This window comes from Microtus ochrogaster, linkage group LG5, assembly GCF_000317375.1.
Source record: "Microtus ochrogaster isolate Prairie Vole_2 linkage group LG5, MicOch1.0, whole genome shotgun sequence".
Classification (NCBI taxonomy): Eukaryota; Metazoa; Chordata; class Mammalia; order Rodentia; family Cricetidae; genus Microtus; species Microtus ochrogaster.
Genome location: NC_022031.1, coordinates 4,354,975 through 4,368,809, shown reverse-complemented (window position 1 = coordinate 4,368,809; position 13,835 = coordinate 4,354,975).

Sequence of the window (13,835 nt, the reverse complement as noted above, 5' to 3'; positions counted from 1 at the left end):
TTGCTTTGGAAAAGAGGGTCTGCTTTCGTTTCCATAGAAAACAAGAAGCTGTAGATTTCTTCCAGACTAATGCGGTTTGATGGACCAACCCCCCCTGAAAGGTTGCTGTGAACATCAGCAAAAAATTACTTTGCCCAACAAAAAGCAGGAAGGATATGCTATAGATATGATATAGAGATTTTCATTGGTATGAATCATGGTCTATTGATACAAATTTAGGTAAAGTTTGTTATATATATTATATTGTACTGTGCTCTTGATTATAAGGTACTATGTTTGTACAGTTCATTTAAAAATATAATACATAATTAAGAAATATAAGTTAATAGAGAGTCATCTATAATAATCAAATTTATAGACATGCTAATTAGGTTTCTAGATCTAGAGATATATTTCAGATAGATAAGTATTCTTCAACCACTTCAAAGAGCTATGGAATATGGCATTTGAAATGTTTTAATAATTTAGAACTTTTCATGACAATTACATCTACTCGTAGTAGCACCAATTACTTCAAGAGGAAATGGGCATGAAGAGGCTCCTTATGGCATTGGTTAGCCATTTGGGCAAGAAACTGCTCTTGTCTGGATTGCTTGATATTATGCTGTGTGAGCTGGACATGCGGAACCCATGTAGAGATGATTGTTGTACTTGCCTAAAGGTAAGACCCCTTTGTGGTTCCTGTTTCATGAAAGAGTCTTCCATACATTCTTCAGGACACAGAGGACAGTGACTGACAAACTGCCAATATAGGCGGAACCATCTTTATTCACTGTATGCAATACCTATTCATCCTTGGGTGCTGAACTGATCTTTAAAGGCACAAGGATCCATTTGAACTTAATGTTGTTATTCTCATAAGCCAAGTATTTAATTATTATACAACTAGCTTCTGGGTCAGTTACCCCTCTTTGTACAGCCCTAGTTAGTCTTTGCAAAAAGTCACTAAAAGGTTCTCTCTGACCCTGTTTAACCCCAAGATATGATTCAACTTTCTTTCCTACTTCCTGAATCCTGTCACAAGCCTTTAGAGCTAAATTAGAAGGTGAATCCAAAGACAAACATATAGGCATCCTCCTGAATATTAACCTTCATAAGGTGATGAAAGGAGACAGAGACCCACATTGGAGCACCAGACAGAAATCTCAAGGTCCAAATCAGGAGCAGAAGGAGGGGGAGCACGAGCAAGGAACTCAGGACCGCGAGGGGTACACCCACACACTGAGACAATGGGGATGATCTTTTGGGAATTCACCAAGACCAGCTAGCCTGGGTCTGAAAAAGCATGGGATAAAACCAGACTTACATAGCAGACAATGAGGACTACTGAGAACTCAAGAACAATGGCAATGGGTTTTTGATCCTACTGCACATACTGGCTCAGGGGGAGCCTAGGCAGTTTGGATGCTCAACTTACTAAACCTGGATGGAGGTGGGTGGTCCTTGGACTTCCCACAGGTCAGGGAACCCTGATTGCTCTTCAAGCAGATGAGGGAGAGGGACTTGATAGGGGGAGGGGGAGGGAAATGGGAGGCGGTGGCGGGGAGGAGGCAGAAATCCTTAATAAATAAATAAATTTTTTTAAAAAAAGCTGCTGTGGTACATAGAGACAATGTGTGGTCATCATAAAGAGCCTGATCCTGAAGATCAGAATAAAATCCTTCACCTAGAATTTGATCTAGGGAAATCTCAAGTACTTTTGGTTTTTTTTTTTTTTTTGTTGTTGTTGTTGGTCTAAAATTCTCACTTCCTCTTTTAAAAAGCACCTCCAAATCAATTGCAGGCCACTTTCTAGGACTACTGGGATTAACTGAGCTCAATCTTGAGGCTTGGCTTTGCTACTGAAAGCTAACGTTTTGACCATTTCCCTAACAAAGACAAATGTAGTCCATAAGCTACAATTGCTTGTTTAATTTCTTTTAGATCAATCATACATATGGACTCCCATGTATATTCCTTGGGTACTTGGAGTCAGATAATTTTTCTGATGTTATTACTGGAAAGGCAGGCAGAACTGGGGAAACTATCTCAGAGATTTTTAGGTACTGACGAGGTTTAATTTTGCTGTTTTAACTTTTGTTCCTGGTAATTAAATTTGATAATTTCCTCAATCTTTTCAAATGTGTTTACCACTGCCTTTTGTAATATCTGGATCTCCTCTGCAGTGTTCTACTTTAATGCCCTCATTGAGGATTCCAAGGTATGAAGTCTGTCCAGTAGAGATAATGTCTCATACTTGGACATAATCTTTATAGCATGCATATTACCTTCCTGGAGAGATATTCTATCAATCAATCTGTCATATCCCTTTGACAGAGTCTGATTAATATATTCAACAGTGCGAATTATCTTAAAAAATGTTTTAACACTCACTGTCATTGATTTGGTTTTATGTGCCAAATCGGCCGTTTCCTTCTTCAGAGTGCTAAATCTTCCTTTTAATAAGCTATCATCAGTCTGTACCATTTCCAAGAGTATCTCAGTTGATCAAGTTTTGTTAGTTAAATTGGTTGTATTCTTCTGCAGATTTCCAACCTCCTTCCCGAGAAGTGTGGTTTCAGTCTGAAAAAAACTCTACCATTTCTAAAAATGCCTCATTCTTAGCCCTATTGTCAAACCATATTTTTAAGGAAAAAATACTGAGTATAAGACAAATACTCAGAATCAAGAATAGTGATGTAGAAGGGACATCATATAAGTCTTGTTAAACCTCACACATGGTGTAAGTAAAGAGGCTATTGAAATCTTGGACAGTTAGGTTGTGTGACATATTGCCCTTTTAGCAACTTATGATCTATATTTAGGATATTGAATCTTACCTGTGGTTTAATTATCTCGATTAGGTGCAATAACTGTAACCTGCCAGTAGGTTGCAGGCCACCTACAAAACTAACACAGCTGGCCCCAGAGATGCAGTTGGAGTCCCGTGGCTGGTATGAATCTGATTTTAGCATGAAATGGTAAAAGATATGCTTAGATCAAAAAATAGTTATGAATAGAAATAACAAACTGTGTGTACCACACTGGGCCTTGATTGTTCAGCAGCAGCAGGAGCACAGGGATAACAAGATAATAGAGACACCCAGGAAAGTCCATGCCCCATCTCAATTTCTGTGCAGTGTGACTGTGGCAGGACACAGACATGAGAGTTAGTGCACGGGGACTAGAAGCTGCTCTGAAGCGAGTAATGAGATATTATAAAGAACCCTGGCCAATCTACAGCAAGAAAAGCAGCTGCTTTGCAAGAATTCTATATCCAAATGAACTGCTGGCTCCAAGCACAGGCTGTGATCAGCTGAGGGAGGGCTCATGCCTAGCCAGATGCACTCCAAGCTGGTGGCAGGGAGTAGAGTGGGGAAAGGGGGTCTAAAACCAAATATTGGGCACCAGATGAAGTCGAAAGTCACAAAACAATACCACACCAGTTAAGAATTATGGATAATAAAAGGGTTATTTGGGGGAAAACTTAGAGATCACTGTCCTAGACAACAGCCCTCTAAGTGAACAGGAACAGAGTCTACAAGCCAGAAGTGGAAGCCAGAAACAAGAGAGTGGGCACACAGCTACTGCTGCTTTTTATAGTGTAAGAGACCATGACCAGTGGGCTGGTGTTGTGTTAGGAGTGGAGCGGCGGGCTGTGTTCCTGAGGCCCGGCTCACGGCCGCCTGGCTAGCTTATGCCCCGAAATAATTACACGGAAACTGTATTCTTTTAAACACTGTCTAGTCCATTAGTTCCAGCCTCTTATTGGCTAGCTCTTACATATTGATCTAACCCATTTCTAATATTCTGTGTAGCACCATGAACTGGCTTACCAGGAAAGATCTTAACCTGTGTCTGTCTGGAGTGGGAGAATCATGGCGACTGCCTGACTCAGCTTCTTTCTCCAAACATTTTGTTCAGTTTACTCCACCTACCTAATTTTTTGTCCTATCAGGCCAAGCAGTTTTCTTTATTAGTTAACCAATGAGAGCAACAGATAAGATATAAGACCAACCTCTATCAGGCTCGTATCTTAAAAGCTATTGGTTGAAGGAACCAAATGTACTCCTACAGTACCTGGTGCTTAGCTAGCTTTTAGGAATTTGTTCCTCATGCTGAATTATCTTTCCCAAACTTGATGGAGGGGCTGGAGCTCCACCCTACCTCAAGTTGATGCACCACTTTGTTCAAGCCCATGGGAGGCCTCCCTTTTATGAAAGGAGATGGAGGAGGAGTGTATGGGGAGAAATGGAGTAGATAGTAGTTGTGGATGGGAGAAATTGGAGGAGAGGAAGGAGGGGAAACTGTGGTTGGTATATAACATAAATGAAAAACATGAATAAAATAATAAAAGAAGATTCCAAGTTATTTTTTCAGTAATATGTCTCATTCCAAAATCTCCAAAGAAAAGTTTAAGATGCTTTTAGAAAAAAAGAATCAGACAAAATTGAGCACCTTAAAATTGTTGGATAAACACAATGCATTCAAGTAAATACTTAGTGACCTATAGTTTCCATAAAATGACATTGACATCAGTTCTCTGGTCTTTGAATTTATATATCTTTGCCCTAGGTTCTACACAACTCTTCCTTCTGACAGTAATATTATTACAAAGAGTTGACTAATATATGCTAATAGCTTTAAAAATGAAAACACTTTTTATATTTTAAATATTTTTGTAGAAAACTAAAATCTACTACATAATTTTGTAAGTAGTATTCATAGTTGATATAAATACATGATCTACCAATGCATAAAAACATGAAATGATGCTCTGTTGAAAGAGTACTTTGTGTTATTTTTAGGTTAAATTTCAGAGACTCCAAACAAAATCTACATAATGAGAAAATATCAACTGAGAGTATCTTTGAAATAACTTATGCTTTGTTTTAATTTGACATGTTGGAAGTCAAATTTTAGTGTGTTAACATGTGATACATTAAGCAGCATCATTGGCATCTAAACATTATGTTATAATCCTGGGGAAAACCTTGATAACATATAAGAATTTAAATGCTGGCACAATTATCCTATTGTATGTTCAATGACAAAATAAGAACAAAATTAATATACTTTGAAATGGAGATATGTTCATTCTAATGGATTAATTTCTGTACTTATCTGATATATTTCTGTTTCAGCAATAGTGGAAGGGACATTTTAGTGAGGCTGGATAAACCTGTAAGCTTCAATACACAGTGAGTTTGTTGGTGTGATTATTGCTTTATTATTTCTTCCATCAGAGGACCCAGTTTTAAAGATTTCTGTTTTCCCTGTTGATTCATAGTATATTTAAGGTTTTATCTAAGACTCTCAATTTATCAGACAACAAATTCAATAGATTCATCTTTCTTCTACTTTTATCTAATGGAAACTTTATTCTCTGTGCAGGGATAAAATAGTATGAACTTGAATATCATTATACTTCAAACTGATGCCTTGCATACAAAAAAAATCTACCTTAAATTTTATATTGGAAAATTGATGTAATAATATACATGATTTCTGTAAGCTTTATGGTACAAAGAACTTTCTCTTTGTACTATGAATTACAATAATTTCCTCAAAATTAAAAATGGAAAACCTAAAACATAGTATTTACTTTGATATGGTAATTTTTGCTACAATTAGGATTAGAACGTATTTTAATCATCTCCCAATATTCATAACTACATATTCACACACATACATATAAAATCATTTCCATGGTTCCATGGTTCCATCTATTGAATTTGCCTTAACTAAAACCAGTTATTGTTTGGTTATTCCCATATGGTTTGTGCCACTATTGAACTAGTTTATCTTTCAGACAGATCACCCCTGTAGATTGAAGTGTTTGTACCTGGGTCAATGTTTACATTTTCTAGTTGGTAGCATTCAAAGTACTTTTCAATACTATGAACACCATTCAGAACTGGTGATGGCTTTAGATATGTGCCAGCTTGACTTATTTATATTCAATGGGTTTTTAGGTGTTCTCTTCAATTGAGTCTTAATGTCAATTTGTGGAGAGCAGTCAACAGAGTTGGCAATATCCTAGGTTACTTGGGGATTCCCATTTAGTGGCCCATTTGTTCCAAAGTTTGATTTGATGAACTCTATCTTTGGAAATAAATGCTTCATTTAGTGAGGAAGTCCAGTTATGTCTCTGGCTCTTCCATTATGTGATGATTAAATTTAGATAACCTCCATGTATGCATATAGCTTGAGAAGGTTCTATTTTATAAGGATTCTATATTACATACAAATTAACCCTTCATTTAAGCTCTCCCTATATTTCCTCCCTCACCTAAATCTTTGTTCCATTTTTATGTTTGACATTCCCATTGTATCTGTCTGCCATCCACTTAGAAATTTCTCTTATATTTCTCGTTTTTAGAGTGATGTGGACCCTACCAATCTCTCTATAACTAATTTTTGTGGCTAGATGAATTGGAGACTGCTTCAAGACTTAATTCTAACACCAACTTATTAGTCAATACATATTACTTTTCTTTAATAATGTATACTGATTAGGATTTCTTCTCTCTCTAGTCTTCAAACCTCCTGTCACATTTATATCCATTCCATTTTTTCTCATTAGGAAAATAAGGGCTTCTAATAGATAACAATATACAACACTGTACTGTGCTGTACTATACTATACTAAAATATGATAAAACAGAAAACTTTACATCAAACGGTCAAAGCAAACCATAAGAAAGAAGAAAGCCTAAGAGAAGGGAGCAGAATCAGAGACTCACTCCTTTGTAAACTCAGGAATCCCACTAAAAATCCTAAATTGGAAGCCATAATTATATACAAAAAGGTCCTAAGCAGGCCTTGTGCATGCTGTCTCAATCTATGAGTTTTATGAGTTTTGATCATGATATAGGGTGCCATGTTTTCTTGGTGTCTCTTGGTGTCCCCTCTGTCTCTTATATTCTTTCTGACTCTTCTAATGTTGGGTTCTATGAGTTCTGCGTGTAGGGATTTGATAGAAACATCCCAAATAGGGTTGAGGGTTCCAAGGCTTCCCACTCTTTGCATAATGGCTCACTATGTCAGTTTTCATTTGATAGGGAAGGAGGCATCTCAGATAATGACTGTGCAAGGTACTGAGAATAACAGAATGTCATTAAGAGTCATTTTATTGCTATATTTTTGGCTTTTTTTTTAAAGCACAGTAGGAATTTGATTTTACTCTAGGTTCCTGGGATATCTGTCAGGTTCTAAGTTACCCAAACACTGTAGGACATTGTTTCTATATTGCGGGGTGAGCCATAAGTGGAATTAAATATTGGTTGCTTACTCCCACAAGCCTTGTGCTACTATTTCTCTTGTGTATCTTACAGACAGGAACTATTGTAGATCAAAAGGTTTGTGGTATTTACATTTTTCCTTTGGAAGCATGCAGAGAGTACCTTCTTGTGCTAAAATGCAAGCATATAAGGCTCTATGAGGTTATCAGCTATACCTCTTCATGTTCAATGAGTTTTATTGGTTGTTTTCTTCAGCAGTAAGGCCTTGCTGTCAGTTTGTGGACAGTAGTCTTGATTTGCACATCCCTGATAACCAAGAACGGTGAACATTTATTCAAGTGTTTCTCAAACATTTGAATTTCAGCTTTTGAATGTTTTTTGACTATGTTTTTACTGGATCATTAGTTTTCTTTACATCTAGATCTCTAAATTATATATATATATAATTATATATATAATATGATTTATATTTTATTCAATCTATAGTTTGCTGAAATCAACCATTAGTAATAGAGTTTTAAATTTAAAAATTAGCTAAATATTTTATTCAATGAGTAATGATTCCCTATAATTAACTAAGTAATTGTTAGTCTATATATTAAATGAATTACATTCAAATATTTTTTTATTCTTTTTATTGTGGTATACATTTGTCTCTGCTCCCCTCTCTTTCTCCTCTCTCACTTTCTACCCTCTCCCATGACCCTCATGCTCCCAATTTACTTAGGAGATCTTTTCTTTTTCTCCTTCCTATTTAGATCCACATTTGTCTTTCTTATGGTCCTATTATTGTCTATCTTCTCCGGGCTGGATTTTCTTTGCTTTATGTCTAAAAGCCACTTATGAGTGAGAACATACGATATTTGTCTTACTGAGTCTGTGTTACTTCACTCAATATATTTTTCTAGATCCAATCTTTTGCTGCAAATTTCATAATGTCATTCTTTTAACCACTGAGTAATACTCCATTGTGTAAATGTACCACATTACTAAATCCTGTAGAATTGATTTCCCTTTGTCCATGTGTGTGTAAGTATGCATGTGTGTGTCAGTGAGCACAAGGGTACACTAAGAATGAGAAAAAAAAACCATGATTTCATCTCCACCTTAAATGCTTTTAATGTTACACTTGACTGAATCCAATGCCAGAATCAGTTCTTTATATATTTTGAATATTATCTGTCTAGTGGAGGGACAGCTGCTTTGTCTGAATGACCATGTTTTTTGTTGTATAAAAGCTTCTCAGTTCCATGACATCCCATTTATTAATTGTTGATCTTAGTGACTGTGCTAATGGTGCTCTCTTCATAAAGTTTTTCTGCACCATTGAATACAAGGCTATTCCCCAATTTCTCTTCTGTCAGATACAATATATATAGTTTTATATTAGGGTCTTTGACTGATTGGGAGTTGAGTTTTTAGAACGATAATAAGGATGTTTCTATGTTTTTTCTACATTCAGCCATTCCAATTTGAACATTACCATTTCTTTAAGATGCTGTCTTTTTTTCCAACGTCTATTTCTGCTTTCTTTATTTAAAAAACATCAGGTATCTATTGGTATGTGAAATTTGTCTAGATCTTTAATTTGATTCTATTTATCATGTTTATTTTTGTGACAATAACATGCTGTTTTTATTACTACAAGTTGAAAGCAGGTTTAATGAGATCTTCCATCATTCTTTTATTATCAAACATTGTTAACTATATATTTATGTATAGATCATGCTATCTGCTAACAAAGACAGGCCTGATTCTTAATAAGAGGTTTATTGGGTCATCTTTTGTTCTCTTTCTCACTACCCCTTTTCCTCTTCTCTACCTTTTGACCATATGGAAAACCACTTGGAATAGAGAACAGAGCACTATTTTCCCCAACAACCCCAAAACTAAAATTATATACATGTATTGAAAGATACATTAGGTATATGGTGTGAAGCATTTGGAAAACTTGTTACTTGCTTCACACCATATACCTAATGTATCTATCAATATCTTTGAAAAATGATTTGATATATGACTTTGTTTGATACTATAAAAGTTTCATCAAACTGTTACCACTTTTGAACAGAATTTCGGGTTACCTGAAATCTGTGTTTCTGAGCCATTGTCTCTTATATTTGTCACTGATATAAACTTTCCATTTGGATACAAAATTTCTGTGTTTTTTGTGAAAACATGATTTTCTTAATGAAGACTTTAAATCATGAAAATAACCCTGCCCATGGGATGTGTATTCCTTGCTATTTTTATTTTGTCCTGTTTTAGTTACTTGTTTTCTTAATTTAGAAGGTACTAATTTCATATCATGCACTGTGAAGCATAATAAAAAGTTGTATAAGAAGATTACTGGTATTATCTACTTCCTATTAATATCACCAACACTAGACTGTAAATTATGGTAGTGATGTTAGTAACTTGCTGTTCGTCAAATATAGTTCCATCTTTCCTCTTTTCTTCTAACCATCAGTTGTACAGAAATGAATGCTGTGTTTCTTGGCATTACCTAAAATGGGTGGAGGATGGATTATCTACATCATTGCATGTGGTAAACAAATGTGGTTAGTTATTTTTAGGCACAAACTTTCTAAAAGGAGTTGTTTGAACATGTTTGTTGCTGCTGTAGTTGTTTTTTTCTTTTGGTTTCTGGAAGAGAGATTGCAATGTTCTCCTATCGGATTGTGGAGAAGGTTATTGAATCAATATGAAGACTACTTAAGCTTTTTGTCCTTTAAAATGAACTTTATGTGGTTCTCTATGGTCTTTGGTGGTTTATGTAGCTCATACGAATAAAATTATTGTTGGCAGTGTGGAGTTTGCCACATGTGAATGACACTTGTTATCTGGTTGCAATGTGGGAAAAGTTTTGGTAGAAAAAAAAAAAACAAACAGACTGTGGTATAGAACAGTAAAACAAAGGATAAAGATGTTATTTTTGAAAATTTAGAAGATACTATGTTTTGAACTTTTATATCTATAGGAATTACTTGATGAATATATCACAAGGTCACTGTCTTTAAATTGTTACCTTCAGTTTTTAACTAGAGTATGTAGGAGACAAAGTTACATTCAATGTGATAAGTTTTTAGATAGTGTCAAAAAATAAGGTATATACAATGGACAATATAGAACTAGAGATTCCAAGCTTGTTATCAATTTTATTTTTATGATGTAGACATGGTTTAGTTTAGACAATAAGACATTAGCAGAACACATTAAAAATAGTAAGCTTGGATTTCCTATATCATTCATACTCAGACCACCCATAGCCAGTCTAGTGGTAGCATTTTGTCAGTTGAGATTGCATCTCCTAAAATAACTCTATCTGTGACAACTTGACATAAAACTAGCTCCAGAGCAACTGTTTTCTTTTTAGCTTAACACACAAACACACCACTGCTAGCCATTACTTATGGTGTTCATCTCCAAGTTCTTTATTAACATTATTATGACAATATGAAACATCCCCAATATTCAAAAGTACCAATCTTTACAAATTCAAGCATTTTAAAGTTCATTTTTTTATAACATTCAAAGTTGAAGCCTCTCTAAAATAGGCAATGTCTCCAAAATCACAATTATAACAGGAGGTTTCTTTCCAGCCCACAAGTTCCCGATAACTACTCTGAATTTTAATATTATTTATAAGCCATTTGACCTACTATCACAGGCTTAGCATTCACTAGCTCTTACAACTTAAATTAGTCCAAATATATCATTGTATATTTTACCACAAGGCTCATGGTTTGTTACCTCACATCTTACTTTCGCAGCAGCTATGGGCATATCCCAGACTCTACCTTATTTTTCCCACAGCGTACAGGGGAGTATCCCAAATCTTCTCTTTTCTGCCTAACTAAAAGGCAAGATTTTTATAAAATTACATATAAGGAAACAGTTATCAAGCAAGAATTACAGTTATAATATTTAGTCTATTTGTATTTTATCATTGTATGCTTAAAGTTTTGTATCTAATTTATCTTTTATCATAACTCAGGAAAGCTGTAATTATAGCTATCCAGTCTTCAACTCCCTCAAAGACACCAGAAGGATATAATATAACCTCAGTAACTAGGAAGTGCTTTCTAAGCAACTTCCAAAGTTTTAGAAATGACAGAGAACAGTCACACAAAGTTCTCCTATGATATTGGGATATCCATCTTCAGCCAAAATGTCTAGAGTATCTGGAAGATATGTCAGTAAAACAGGAAATTTGAAACTGTTCTGCATATGTTGTCAGTTATTTTCCTCTGTGTCCTGTAGAATGTCTGTCAGAATCTTCCATAAAGCAGGAACCCTGAAGGACTGTACCATCTTGTTTTGACAAGTTCAGCAGTCATTTTTCTGTGGGTCCTGCATGTCCAGTTTATGCAGGATCCTGCCAAGCAGTTCAGGTAAGAACAATTTCTTGCCCATGTGACTAGCCATACCACAGTGAAAGCAAATTCCATAAAGAGCTTCTTTGATATTCATCTTTTTTTTTTTTTAAGTAATTGGTGCTGTCAGGAGAAGACATGTTTCGCTAGTGAGAAAAGTCTCAGTACTTAAAACATTTTAAATGGCAAATTATATAGTTATTTAAAGTGTTTGAAGATTAGCTATCCTTCTGAATTATATCTGTACATATTTAAAAAACCTAATATGACTATAAATTTGACTATTACAGATAACTATTAATTCACATTTTAAATATATGTTTTATTTTTAATGAGCTGTACAAACATAATATTTTAAACTAGAGTAGAAATATATATAGTATAATAAATTGGTTTTAATTTTGAATTAACATACAAAAATTCTATAAACAAGGACAGAAACATATATACAATGTAACAATATTAACTTTAAATTTGCATCATTATACCAAAATCGATATCAGTTGAAAATATATGAGATTAATAGTTGCCTTTTTATCTCATATTCACCAAATATAACAAACACATATAACCTACTAACTAAGCACAGACTATCCATATGCCCCAAAACACTTGGAAATATGTATGTCATTTTCTTCAATATGTATGTCACTACTTCTTGCTCTCTGTGGACAAAGTATCTTTAGGATTCCTGAAATAATTTTGAGAAAATGACCAAGTCCTGGGAGGACCAGTGGTAACCCTTTTTGATAGATATCACCTGTCAAGTTTCAGGAGTTCTCCTTTGATCAAAACTAGTCAATCTTAACCTGGACGTAATTCAACGCCTTTTGTTTCCAGCAGAAATGAAAGAAAAACCAGTTTTCCAAAGCAATATATCTGTTAATTTCTATTTTGCAAATATATTTTTTGACTTCTATTTTAATGTTAGGGGATTGTAAAATATTTAGGTTGGCATATTTTATCAGTTTCTCTTTCAATACCATGTCTCTCAGCAACTGGCTCTTGTCTATTAACCAAAAATATTGAAAATCAACACTATTTTATACAGCATCCAAACTCTCCATGTATTTTCTGTCTTTACATGGCTTTTTTTTTTCTTTTATATCATTTTAACTGTCTCTTTAAAGACTTTCTTCTAATTTTTAAAACTTTATTTCAGGAGCCATAGGCCTGACTGATCCTGGAGCATTGAGTGTGTGGGTTCCCGGTTGAAGGTCCCTGCTCTCTAGGCCATATCCTCTGTGGACACTTTCTGCACCCTATCTCAAACAAACAAATCTCAGAGATACCCAAGCTCACAAGCATCTCCCACTTCATCAGTGACAATGGAGTCTTGGCTCTCACTGATTCTAGAGAGGTAAGTGTTTGTGTTCCCAGCTAGAATTCTGTGGTCAATCACCACCCACCAAAGCCCTAGAGACCTCGAACACCCTCCCTACACCTGCAACTATCTGTCACCACATCTGTGACCACCAGAACTTTGGTCTTGACTGCATCTGGAGAGGTTCCACCAGAACCTTATCAATGACCTCCAGAGCCATGACCTCTGAGGTACAGGGGCACCTAAGCCACAGGTCCCACCTGCACCAACTGAAGGAAGAGGAAGGCCCTGAAGCACAGACGTAAGCTGCACCTACTGGAGGAAGAAAAAGATAGATGTCAGTGTAAGATTACATTTAACTGCATAAAGAAAAATATGACACCACCTGAGCCAGTGACTCTACATCAGCAAGTCCTGAACATTCTAACACAGATGAAGCAGAAGTAAATAACCTTAAACATAACTTAATAAAGATGAGAGAGGCCTTTGAAAATGAAATGAAAAACTCCCTTAAAGAAGTAGAGAAAAAGATAACCAAAAACTTAGAAGAAATCTACAAGTCCTTTTAGGAAAGAAAAAAAAAGCAATCAAACAGGTGAAGGAAAGGGTTCAAGACTTGAAAACTGAAACAGAGGCAATAAAGAAAACACAAACCAATGGAATCTGACAATGGAAAATCTAGGTAAATTATGAGAAACTATAGATACAAGCAAAACCAACAGAATACAATAGATGGGAAAGAGAATCACAGGTGTTCAAGATATGATAGAGGAAATGGATTCATCAATCAATGAAAGTGTTAAATCCAACAAATTCTTTTTTTTTAATTTATTTATTTATTAAGGATTTCTGCCTCCTCCCCGCCACCGCCTCCCATTTCCCTCCCCCTCCCCCGATTAAGTCCCTATCCCT